This window comes from Amia ocellicauda, chromosome 2 (genome assembly GCF_036373705.1).
Source record: "Amia ocellicauda isolate fAmiCal2 chromosome 2, fAmiCal2.hap1, whole genome shotgun sequence".
NCBI classification, from domain to species: Eukaryota; Metazoa; Chordata; class Actinopteri; order Amiiformes; family Amiidae; genus Amia; species Amia ocellicauda.
Genome location: NC_089851.1, coordinates 17,365,439 through 17,378,022, shown reverse-complemented (window position 1 = coordinate 17,378,022; position 12,584 = coordinate 17,365,439). Strand labels below are relative to the sequence as shown.

General features: G+C 35.3%; 1 protein-coding gene across 2 annotated transcripts in view; it reads left to right on the top strand.

The window, feature by feature from the left end:
- Positions 1-12,584, top strand: part of pcmtd1 (protein-L-isoaspartate (D-aspartate) O-methyltransferase domain containing 1) — a 37,779-nt gene that overhangs the window by 9,032 nt on the left and 16,163 nt on the right. The window contains exon 2 of one of the 2 annotated variants that reach the window (XM_066719654.1): positions 9,001-9,236. The exons of the other annotated variant lie outside the window; for it this stretch is intronic. The gene's annotated coding sequence lies outside the window, so the exon portion shown is untranslated. The remainder of the gene's footprint in view (positions 1-9,000; positions 9,237-12,584) is intronic. 2 annotated transcript variants of the gene reach the window in all.

Genomic DNA, 12,584 nt, shown 5'->3' with positions numbered 1-12,584 from the left:
TAGCCAGCAAGAAATATTTCTGAAAATGTACCTGTAAAATAAACAGTTAACAGGTCCAACTGTAATACAAGTCTCTTGGAGATATAACTAGCACATTTAATTTTCTTTAAAATATATGAGACTACACTAAGTCAGTCATTTAAAATATATCTGGGCAGTTTTAAATGAATGTGACATGAACTATATATTTTTATTATGTAACAGTCTCTTTGGGGAAAAAAAAATCCCAGAAGCACCAGATCTGAGCTGAGCTGTAATATATTGGAATTGAAGGTTTGAACAATATTTTGAATTGTAAAACATTTGCTCTGATGTAGAGTTGTAACTCTACATCAGAACCCATGTCTTACAATAATATATTTTTAAGCAACCATTCTTTTGATAGCATAAAATCAAACGATGAAAATGACAAATGAGTACAAAGAACACCAAGGAACCTATTACATATAAATCTGACCTTTAAAAGATCATATCATATCTCAGGAACTGTGTGGGCTGAAGTGCTGGCTGTTGGAATTCTGGGGAGTCTAAAGGAGTCCATTTATTCAGAATATTTTGAGAATTTGCAACTGAGCAGCTTTCATCTTTCATGGCATAGCCACCCTGCTGTGTAGGGACGCTAATGGCCTTATTACTTACTTACTTATTTTATTATGAGCCATCACACAAGAACACAATTCGGAGTTTATTTATGGGTGGAACATTTTAAAATGTATATATTTGATAATGCTGTAGTTTAATACTTTTGGATAGTTTAAAGAAATACCCACGTCAGTGTCAAGAAGAAGTAAAGAAGAGTCATTTGAGTGAACTGATATTACTGTTAAGCCAACCTTAAAACAACAACTCCTCCAGTCCCTATGCCTTAAATTCCTTCAAAACATTTGAAGTAATATACTTAAAAGAATAATTGACAGCAGGTATTTATTATTTAAAACCATATCCACTGTAAATGATCACACATGGCATTCAGCAGTTGCTAAATGATGTCCTTATGGTACAGGTGTGCATTTTGTTTTTTTTTACAAATACATACTAGTAGATGCAGTGCTCTGTATTTTACTTCCACTGAAAGGCTAAGTATTTTCTGCTTTTAAACTGAAGAATGTAAAGGACTTGTGAGTCCTTCCAATACATTTGTTTATTATTATTATTATTATTATTATTATTATTATTATTATTATTCAGTACATTTATGTATGTATCTCTGAATATATTTCATATAATGTGTTAGTAAAGTTTATCGAAGATTTAGTAGTAGTATATAGGACCTATATTCTTCTATGATGATTAAAAAAAAAATATATATATATAATATTTAAAATTAATATAGGTGGAGTAAACAAGGGTTACAACTGACAAACAAATAAATAATAATTTCAACATACATGTAATTTAGGCTTTTAATACCTCAAAATATACAAAAGTAGCTAGCTGATCATATTCTAGTCACCTGTTACCTAGGTGCAGTCAGTAATTAATCTGATGGGTAGTCTTGTTAAAAATGAATACAATCAAAATCAGCTTGTCTTGGCATATTTGTCTCTTTAAGATCAAAGTAGAACTTCCATTTATTATGCATTGTTCAACCATTTTCAATCAGACTTTACATGTAGTTTTGAAATGGTATTTATTTATTAGCTTTTTTTATTTATCACCATTTGTTATACCTGATATGTTTCTAATAATTAGATGTTTGTTTGTAGAAGTTAGGTCTTATATAAGTTTTATAAGTTATTTCTATCTTGGACAACAGATCAGTAGACAGAGGACATTATGCTAGAAATCAAAAGAAGAGTGAAAATGGGATGGAGTGCATTTTGAAGAAACGGCACACAGTTGAAAGGAAATCTACCCATTTGCCTGAAATGAAATGTATTTGATCAATGTACTACCAGTGCTCTGTTATGGCTGTGAAACGTGGTCACTAAATGCAAAAATGTTACAGAAACTATGGACGACACAAAGAATCATAGAAAGATGTATACAAGAAGAGATAGAAAAATGAATGAATGGATCCGAGAGCAAACAAAAATGTGACATCATTGAAACTGTTACAGTGAGGGAAAAAAGTATTTGATCCCCTGCTGATTTTGTATGTTTGCCCACTGACAAAGAAATGATCAGTCTATAATTTTAATGGTAGGTGTATTTTAACAGTGAGAGACAGAATAACAACAAAAAAATCCAGAAAAACGCATTTCAAAAAAAGTTATAAATTGATTTGCATGTTAATGAGGGAAATAAGTATTTGACCCCTTTGACTTAGTACTTGGTGACAAACCCTTTGTTGGCAATCACAGAGGTCAGATGTTTCTTGTAGTTGGCCACCAGGTTTGCACACATCTCAGGAGGGATTTTGTCCCACTCCTCTTTGCAGATCCTCTCCAAGTCATTAAGGTTTTGAGGCTGACGTTTGGCAACTTGAACCTTCAGCTCCCTCCACAGATTTTCTATGGGATTAAGGTCTGGAGACTGGCTAGGCCACTCCAGGACCTTAATGTGCTGCTTCTTGAGCCACTCCTTTGTTGCCTTGGCTGTGTGTTTTGGGTCATTGTCATGCTTGAATACCCATCCACAACCCATTTTCAATGCCCTGGCTGAGGGAAGGAGGTTCTCAACCAAGATTTGACGGTACATGGCCCCGTCCATCGTCCCTTTGATGCGGTGCAGTTGTCCTGTCCCCTTAGCAGAAAAACACCCCCAAAGCATAATGTTTCCACCTCCATGTTGGACGGTGGGGATGGTGTTCTTGGGGTCATTCCTCCTCCTCCAAACACGGCGAGTTGAGTTGATGCCAAAGAGCTCGATTTTGGTCTCATCTGACCACAACACTTTCACCCAGTTCTCCTCTGAATCATTCAGATGTTCATTGGCAAACTTCAGACGGGCCTGTACATGTGCTTTCTTGACCAGGGGGACCTTGCAGGCGCTGCAGGATTTCAGTCCTTCACGGCGTAGTGTGTTACCAATTGTTTTCTTGGTGACTATGGTCCCAGCTGCCTTGAGATCATTAACAAGATCCTCCCGTGTAGTTCTGGGCTGATTCCTCACCGTTCTCATGATCATTAAAACTCCACGAGGTGAGATCTTGCATGGAGCCCCAGACCGAGGGAGACTGACAGTTGTTTTGTGTTTCTTCCATTTGCGAATAATCGCACCAACTGTTGTCACCTTCTCACCAAGCTGCTTGGCGATGGTCTTGTAGCCCATTCCAGCCTTGTGTAGGTCTACAATCTTGTCCCTGACATCCTTGGACAGCTCTTTGGTCTTGGCCGTGTTGGAGAGTTTGGAATCTGATTGATTGATTGCTTCTGTGGACAGGTGTCTTTTATACAGGTAACGAGCTGAGATTAGGAGCACTCCCTTTAAGAGAGTGCTCCTAATCTCAGCTCGTTACCTGTATAAAAGACACCTGGGAGCCAGAAATCTTGCTGATTGATAGGGGATCAAATACTTATTTCCCTCATTAACATGCAAATCAATTTATAACTTTTTTGAAATGCGTTTTTCTGGATTTTTGTTCTTGTTATTCTGTCTCTCACTGTTAAAATACATCTACCATTAAAATTATAGACTGATCATTTCTTTGTCAGTGGGCAAACGTACAAAATCAGCAGGGGATCAAATACTTTTTTTTCCCTCACTGTACAAGGAAAAATGTTGAAATGTATAAAATCCCCTGTCCACTTGACTGAGGCAGTTTTATGTTTTGCACTGAGCCTATGCATCAGTGATGGTGATGGCAGCTAGTGAGTCATTCCACTGCTTCAGGAAAAAGGTTTGTATGCTGTTTCTGTGTGCCCTTAAGAAGTGATGATCTTACAATACACTGCTTTTTTGTTGTGTGTGCCTTACAATCTCCCTGTGCTGTTCTTAAATGGTAGCACACATGTTTTACATGCTGTAAAATTACAAATTGAAAAGCTGACAGTCACAGAAATTAATTGTAATATTTAATATGCATATTCTTGTACTACAGTAAATACTAAGTGGCACATTTATTTCACATATACTTTTTTCATAAACTTAATCTAAAGAAAATATATAATATGAAACGGTTAAGAATTCTCTCCATTTTTTATATATTTTACATTTGAGTTATTTATAAAACCTATAATTTGTTTTTTCTTGTTGCTAAAGCCTGTTATCGTCTGGGGCTTTTCACGTAGTGTGTTGGTACTTGCATTGTGTTGGGAGGTATTTGTATACAATTCAAATGATTCATAAAACAGTTTTATTACTGTATGGATTTCACTGACATGAACAATACACAGTTGCTACTGGTGTTTGGTGTGCTCAGGGGTTCCTCAGCTTGTCATAAACTGTAAATTTAATTAAGTTAAAGAACGTTCTTATATTTTCACCCAACACATGTAAGAACATGATACTCAGTATGTATTACAAACTTCACTATATGATCCAAAACCTGATTCATATTGCTTACCTGTGTGTGTGTGTGTGTAAAATAATTTGTTAATATTCCCTAATACAGATTTGCAGCTCAGTGAAAGGTAGTCATTAAAAGATGAATCTTACTTAGCAAATGAACATAACATGCAAGAGGTTTATCCATTTTGATTTGATGAGTCTATAATAAATAATCTTCTCAAAGAAGTAAAATATCTCATTAATATAATTGAGGTCAATATTAGTTGTTGGCTTTAGTGTCTGGTTAGAGGTCAGTGAATGTGATGACTGACTGTAATGCAAAAATAAAATATTAAAACTATTTTAATGTAATGTTTAATTTATCAATGTTCTTAATGTGTTATATATACAGTGAGGGGAAAAAAGTATTTGATCCCCTGCTGATTTTGTACGTTTGCCCACTGACAAAGAAATGATCAGTCTATAATTTTAATGGTAGGTGTATTTTAGCAGTGAGAGACAGAATAACAACAAAAAAATCCAGAAAAATGTATTTCAAAAAAGTTATACATTGATTTGCATGTTAATGCATATTATATATATATATATATATATATATATATATATATATATATATATATATATATATATATATATATATATATATATATAACTTTGTGTCTAACCTTGAAATAACATGATTAAGAAGTTATGTCAGCACTAATACAGTACAATAATACATTACACCAGTGTTACTCCTCATATCCTTACATAAGCACTTGTGTTGTGTAGTATAATGTTGTAAATATATTTTGTATCTATCTTGATATATTTATATTACTTTATCCTGTATTTCACCTTGCATAAATCCATCTAACAAAGTGTAGGGGAAAGAGTTGATGTCTGAAAAGTATATTCTCATCACCTTAAGTGTTTTCTGAAGTTGGTACATAATTGATTAATTGAGATTCTGTGAATATATTAATTTCAGCAATCTTTAGGCATACAGACACTGGTCAGATTAAATCAACCCTGGCTCAATTTTGTTTTTGAATACCCGCGGCTTCATCACAAATGAAGAACCAGGTTTTTCTTGACAGCATTTTTTGTTTGTGCCTTGTAGTGGTACCTATGATTCACTGAAGTCAGAAATATGTGGTCATAGTAGCTTTATATGGTGATTTAATTTAATATACTAGCTTTGCATAGTGTTTGAAATGTTTTCCCATTTGACATTTTGGTATTTTACAATTGGAAATGCAGAGTCTGTTGTTCAGATGGATTTGGTCTGTTTGTTGAATGAACCACAATTTGTTTGCCAGTAAAATGACAGTGATCTGGACTCTGCCCCTTTACACTATTCAGTGTGAATATTAGGTACAGTGCATTTCAACATGACATTCACCTAATACATTCAGTGCTATAACACCATTAAATCAATATTTGCACAGAGGAGGGACTATCATACATTCAATATATATTTTTGTGTGTTTGCTACTGTGTTCTGTTTCTGTGGATATGTAGCAGTAACTAGTTGTGTTCTATGTCTACAAAAAGCAGTGAACAACTAAAGCCTTAACTGAAAGCACAGAAAAACAATAGCATGCACTACAAGGTGGCTGATTTGCTACTTTGCTGTAATGTGTGTGTGAGACTACAAGCAATAGTTAAGTATTTAAGTTTTAAATATTATTTTGTACTATTTACTCAGTATTGTTTTCAAAGATTGTGATTAGAATTAATATTTTTAATTAGTATTACCAATTTAGTTGTTTATTCATATGTTTGTATGTGACAGAAACAATGTATGACTTTCTATATTCATGATTTGTATCCAGATTAAGCAATTTAATTTTGCATTGGCAGTGCTTGGACAAGTAAAGATTAGTTATTTTGGCTCTGTGTTATTAACATTTTGCATTATCATAAAAATAAATGCTTAATGTGTCAAATATGTATTTTTGTCATGTCATAAAGCCAGTTAAACAGAATAAATACACTCCCTCTGTCCAATCTTCTCTTTGAAAAAACAAAGCCTGTAGCATTTGTGTATTACGAGATCTCTCCTAATGTGTTTAACATCTGGGTTACAAAAGATGGCCAAACAAACCAAGTCCCTTTGGAAATTTGCTGGAAAATAAAAGGGTGAAAATGACTAACGGAGCATATTTTGGCTCGCATCCAAGTGAACTTGGTCCCTTTGCATTCTGATCAGGTGAGCACCAGGGTGTGTGTCAAAGTAAATTCAGAGTAAATTGTCCAAATTAAATTCAAGAAATCTGAATTGAATGCACACTTAAGTATTTGATTGGTGAATATTTTGGTGGGACATAATTTGACTTTGACAAGTTTTACAAACTTATCTTCCACACCCCCCCCCCCTCAAAAAAATAAAATAATAATAATAATAATAATAATAATAATAATAATAATAATAAAAATAAATACAGCGTTACAAAGTGAAACAGTATTGTCCCAAAAAGGTTGAGAGTAAGTAGAATTAGTTCTCAGTTTATGAAAATTATGGTGATTTTGTTTTTTCTGCACAATGTTTTTCAACTTTATGAAATTATAGACATTAAACAATAGCATTGTGTGTTGTGGTTTAGCAATTAGTGTTTAGGTTTACTTTGTCCAAAAAAGTTATGGATATGCTTAAATAAACATAATAATTACTGTATTATGAATATATCACCTGAAGTAAATTTAATAATTCAGTGTGAATGGTAGAATACATAACTTTTTCTTTTCTTTTTAGAGATGCATTAGATTATGTGTGTACATAAATACACTTACAAAAATGACACAAACTCTAAAGATTACCGTGCCATTATCTAATAAGAATGATTATGTATCATCAGCAGTGCTGCCAAAGCATTATATATTCATGTTAAATTAAAAAACATTGCTTGACCCATTTTCTAAGCATTATTTTTACTACAGAAAACTCTAAGGACAAACCAGTGCTGATAAGCGTAAGAAAAATGGGACAAAGAGTGCATCAGAACTAGTAATGCTGGGAATCGGATTACAGTTTCTTGGCCTTTGTGAAATAAGCAGAATGTAAAAACTGAAGTAACTGCATTGTTGTCCATTAACCTATCAAAATGAGGGATATCTTTACTGTATAAAATGCCACTGAGTGAAACAGATGTGGAGGTGCAGATAAAGGTACTGAGAGGCCTCCAGATTTATGTTTGTTTATTTATTTATTTTAATTTCTTGCTTGCCTTTGGCTCATGTCATTTAACTCTATAATGAGGGTCTGCAGCTATAAATTCTGATAAGCTACTTGGACCTGTTAATCCTATACAGTATTGCAAGCCCCACCTCCAAAGTGTGAAAACACTGCTATGCCTGTTTTTTTTTTTTATTTAGTGAAAATATTTATTCAATGTTAAGAATTACCTAAAAGGCAGCTAGATTTTTAAAAAATATTTTTCATGTCAGTAGAATCATGTTAAAGTGTTTTTACTTTATTGTACTAGCTGTAATGATTATTGAATGTCTTATACATATTAAAGTTATTATTTTAAGCAGACTATCAGAGATATCACACATAGCCATACAGATGTGTTTAACCTCAGACATAGTGTATTAAGGCTATTTTAGTATTAAGTCCTAATACAATGTTCAGATTGAATCCGTACTTAGTATTGTCCTTGCTAAAATAAATGGACGTTTGGCTTCAGTTTCTTAAAATTGTACAAAATCGTGGTATTAATAACAGGACCGTCTTATAAGATTCATTTGCAGTCTTTATAAGGTTAAATCCTTTTTTTTTTTTTTTTTTACTCCTACGCAAACACGTTTTTTTGGTCTTGAGTATTGAAGTATGATAATCACATTTTAATTTGTTTGTATTTTCATATAACAATGCTGTATTCATTAATTGATTTGCATCTTTATGGTTAGACTCAATACATATTCTTGATTTGATACAGTGAGTCCTGTATTATAGTCAAACACAATGCCTTAAAGGTAGCACTGGTTATGCATCACTGCTTCTTAATTCGCTGCAACCTGGTGGACCTATTATTTAATTCCAGTCTACTGCAAACAGATCTGCTGTACAGTACATCTGCAGGGAATGCCTATAATGTTAAAACACTTCCTTAAAAACCTATAACATGGTTTGCACAGAGGGCACACAAAAGCTATGATACCCGTGAGCTCTTCACCCTTCTCAGAAAAGAGCCAGACTCTAAATAGATATGTAACATACAGTGATGAGTGTGCACAAGGTTACAGTAATGTGGTCCCCCTGAGTCAAAGGTTCAGGGATTTCAGTTTAACTGCATGGCTGGGATTTTGTCCTAGGTTATTATAAAGGCAATATCCGTGAGTGTATAATACATGTATATGCAATGGTTACTGATTCAATTGAAAGTTGTGTTTCTCATAATATATGGAATAAGGGTAGGATGCATTATTTTCTATAAACTAGTATGGTTTCATTTTAGTATTATCGTAAGGCTTTGTTTACAGTGGTTTCAGGCCTTCATTGTTTGGATCTGTTTAAAATGAACTCATAGAGGAAACCACCAGTTTTATTTTTGTATTATTCACAATTAGCTTTACTTCACTGTGAAGGCTGTTAAAATAAAATAAAAATCCTATCTCTTACAGATTCTTACCCCGACTGAACATATAGAAAGAGTGCCTATGGTAAAGAGATGCAGTCTCCGTGTCAGACTCTGTCCCATGGCTATCTCTAATCAGAAAATTGTCAGTAGACGAACGGGGCTGGATAAAGCCGAGTATTCACTGTGCTGATACTTTCTCCATACCTGAACAGTCAAAAAGGAATTGTAAGGGAACATTTGTTATTGAAACGATACCAAAAAAGACACGCACTTAATCAGGTGAGTTTCAATTTATATTATGTATGTACACTCGCCTAAAGGATTATTAGGAACACCATACTAATACTGTGTTTGACCCCCTTTCGCCTTCAGAACTGCCTTAATTCTACGTGGCATTGATTCAACAAGGTGCTGAAAGCATTCTTTAGAAATGTTGGCCCATATTGATAGGATAGCATCTTGCAGTTGATGGAGATTTGTGGGATGCACATCCAGGGCATGAAGCTCCCGTTCCACCACATCCCAAAGATGCTCTATTGGGTTGAGATCTGGTGACTGTGGGGGCCAGTTTAGTACAGTGAACTCATTGTCATGTTCAAGGAACCAATTTGAAATGATTCGACCTTTGTGACATGGTGCATTATCCTGCTGGAAGTAGCCATCAGAGGATGGGTACATGGTGGTCATAAAGGGATGTTCAGAAACAATGCTCAGGTAGGCCGTGGCATTTAAACGATGCCCAATTGGCACTAAGGGGCCTAAAGTGTGCCAAGAAAACATCCCCCACACCATTACACCACCACCAGCAGCCTGCACAGTGGTAACAAGGCATGATGGATCCATGTTCTCATTCTGTTTACGCCAAATTCTGACTCTACCATCTGAATGTCTCAACAGAAATCGAGACTCATCAGACCAGGCAACATTTTTCCAGTCTTCAACTGTCCAATTTTGGTGAGCTTGTGCAAATTGTAGCCTCTTTTTCCTATTTGTAGTGGAGATGAGTGGTACCCGGTGGGGTCTTCTGCTGTTGTAGCCCATCCGCCTCAAGGTTGTACGTGTTGTGGCTTCACAAATGCTTTGCTGCATACCTCGGTTGTAACGAGTGGTTATTTCAGTCAAAGTTGCTCTTCTATCAGCTTGAATCAGTCGGCCCATTCTCCTCTGACCTCTAGAATCAACAAGGCATTTTCGCCCACAGGACTGCCGCATACTGGATGTTTTTCCCTTTTCACACCATTCTTTGTAAACCCTAGAAATGGTTGTGCATGAAAATCCCAGTAACTGAGCAGATTGTGAAATACTCAGACCGGCCCGTCTGGCACCAACAACCATGCCACGCTCAAAATTGCTTAAATCACCTTTCTTTCCCATTCAGACATTCAGTTTGGAGTTCAGGAGATTGTCTTGACCAGGACCACACCCCTAAATGCATTGAAGCAACTGCCATGTGATTGGTTGGTTAGATAATTGCATTAATGAGAAATTGAACAGGTGTTCCTAATAATCCTTTAGGTGAGTGTATATGTGTGTATGTATGTATATATATGTGTGTGTGTATATATGTATCTCCTCACCATCACTATCAGGCCATACCAATCCACTGCCTCCTCAAGATGTTTCCACTTGCTTCTATCTACAGCTTCTTTTCCATGTCACACCTGCTAAAGTTTATTTCAACATCAACTTCAACTTCAATCCATCTTTTATGTGTTTTTTGCATTTCATAATCATAAGGGAGCACTGTGGTATGCAAATCATAAATGATTGGAATAAGCTCTGTTTAACTTTGATTTATTTTTCATCATAGTGCAAAGTCTTAAATATTTCTTCAAATGTTGTTGTGAGGAGTTTTAGAGAGTTTTAGACATACTCCTTTACAGATCTTGACCTTGGGCAGAATTAAATCAAAAATGTTCACGCTGGAAGTCACTTGCAGAAACATTAGCGTTATGTCTGCGAAAGGATATCGCGCTGCTAAACTTTCGTGGTATTAAATTTAACTCGATTTGCGCTGCAAAATGAACTTCTAGCAGCTCATTTCTTACAAAAAAACTAGGGAATAAAACACAACTTTCACACAGCCACTACTAGAGAACTACACCACTGTACTCAGTTGCGGTGTCATGTTTAGTTAGATGCTTCTTTATTCAATTTTTTTTTATGTAAATCCCATGATGTACAGTTGTGTAGTTTGCTATTAGTGGCTGGTTAAAGTTGTAGTTAATCCCGCCCAATAATACAGTGGGAGTGGTCACATTTTCGCTGTATTAAATCAAGAAAATATCTGCAAGAAACAACCTGAAAATGCTCCAAGCTCCTCTAGTTTTAGACGGCTTTGAAGTTGCCTCTAAAGGCAAAATGTAAAGAAAGCCGGTTCGGCACAGGTTTGCGCAGGCGCTGCTCCGGGTTTATTCACAGCCTCCGCGGCTCTGTGTGTCCAGTGGAAATAAATGCGTATTGCTACAGTAACTACAATGGAGGTGTATAGTGTGCGTAACAAATTACATGCTGTGCACAACATCCATACAAACAAAATGTTGCCTATTGTTCTTGCACAGAAAGAAAATATTGAATGTTATTGAATGTCATTTTATATTCTGTTTTGTTCAGCAATGTTTCAGTGTTCGTTTGTGTTCCATGCATTATACATTTGGCATTAGTTTAAAGTTTTACAAGAAACAGAAAAGGTGGGCTGTGTTCCTTTCAATTTTAAAATGAGAAAATGCACTCACCAGTGAGAAACAACTTATTCCAGACGGGTATATCCAACAGAAGAGCAAAGGTAATGCCAGGCAGTATCCGTTTATATTAGGTTAGCTTACATATTCTTGTTAAACTATATCAGCATAACAGCAGTTCTTGAGTTGAGCATTAGTTGATTTAATATACCCAATTAAGCAGCCCTAATTTAATCAAATTCTTTCTCATAGTCAACAAAGCTCAAGCACAGAGAAATCTATTGCCTGCATCTTTCCAATATTTGTACAACATGTATGTGAGCCATCATGTTATATCCACTTGTGAATCCTGCTTGTTCACTTGGTTGGGTGCGTCTTGAAGGTGATGTGTTAATATCTTGGGATGGAATGGGAAGTAGACTAATGGGCCTATAGTTCTTCAGATATCGGTCTCTTTTATGTGGAGAATTATGTTAACTGTTGTTGTTTTTTTTTACTGCTGAGACACTTTTACTTCTGAGAAACGTTTTGCCAAAATCTTCTTAATTTCTTCACCAGCTTCTTTTAGGTTCACCACTGTGACCCATCATCTCTAGGTGTGTTTTCCATGTCTTCTTTATGGCATAGCCTACTTCTTCTGAAATTTAATCTGGTATGTCAGTTGTGTTCATTGAGACCTCTTCTCTACTGCTGGCATCACTACTATAAAGGTTTTTGTAGAATTCTTCCACTGTTCTGATAATCGCATTTTGGTTTTTGATTGTTGTGCCATCATAATTTTTCAGGGCAATGATTTGATTCTTTCCTATTTGGGGGGGTATGCTTATAGATATATATATACAATTAACACATTATTTCTCAGTTCAGTGGTCCCCCAACTACCATCCATTTTACAGGCATACTTAATGACTTTTAGGCGATTTAGATTTTCATGTAATCCCAGTAA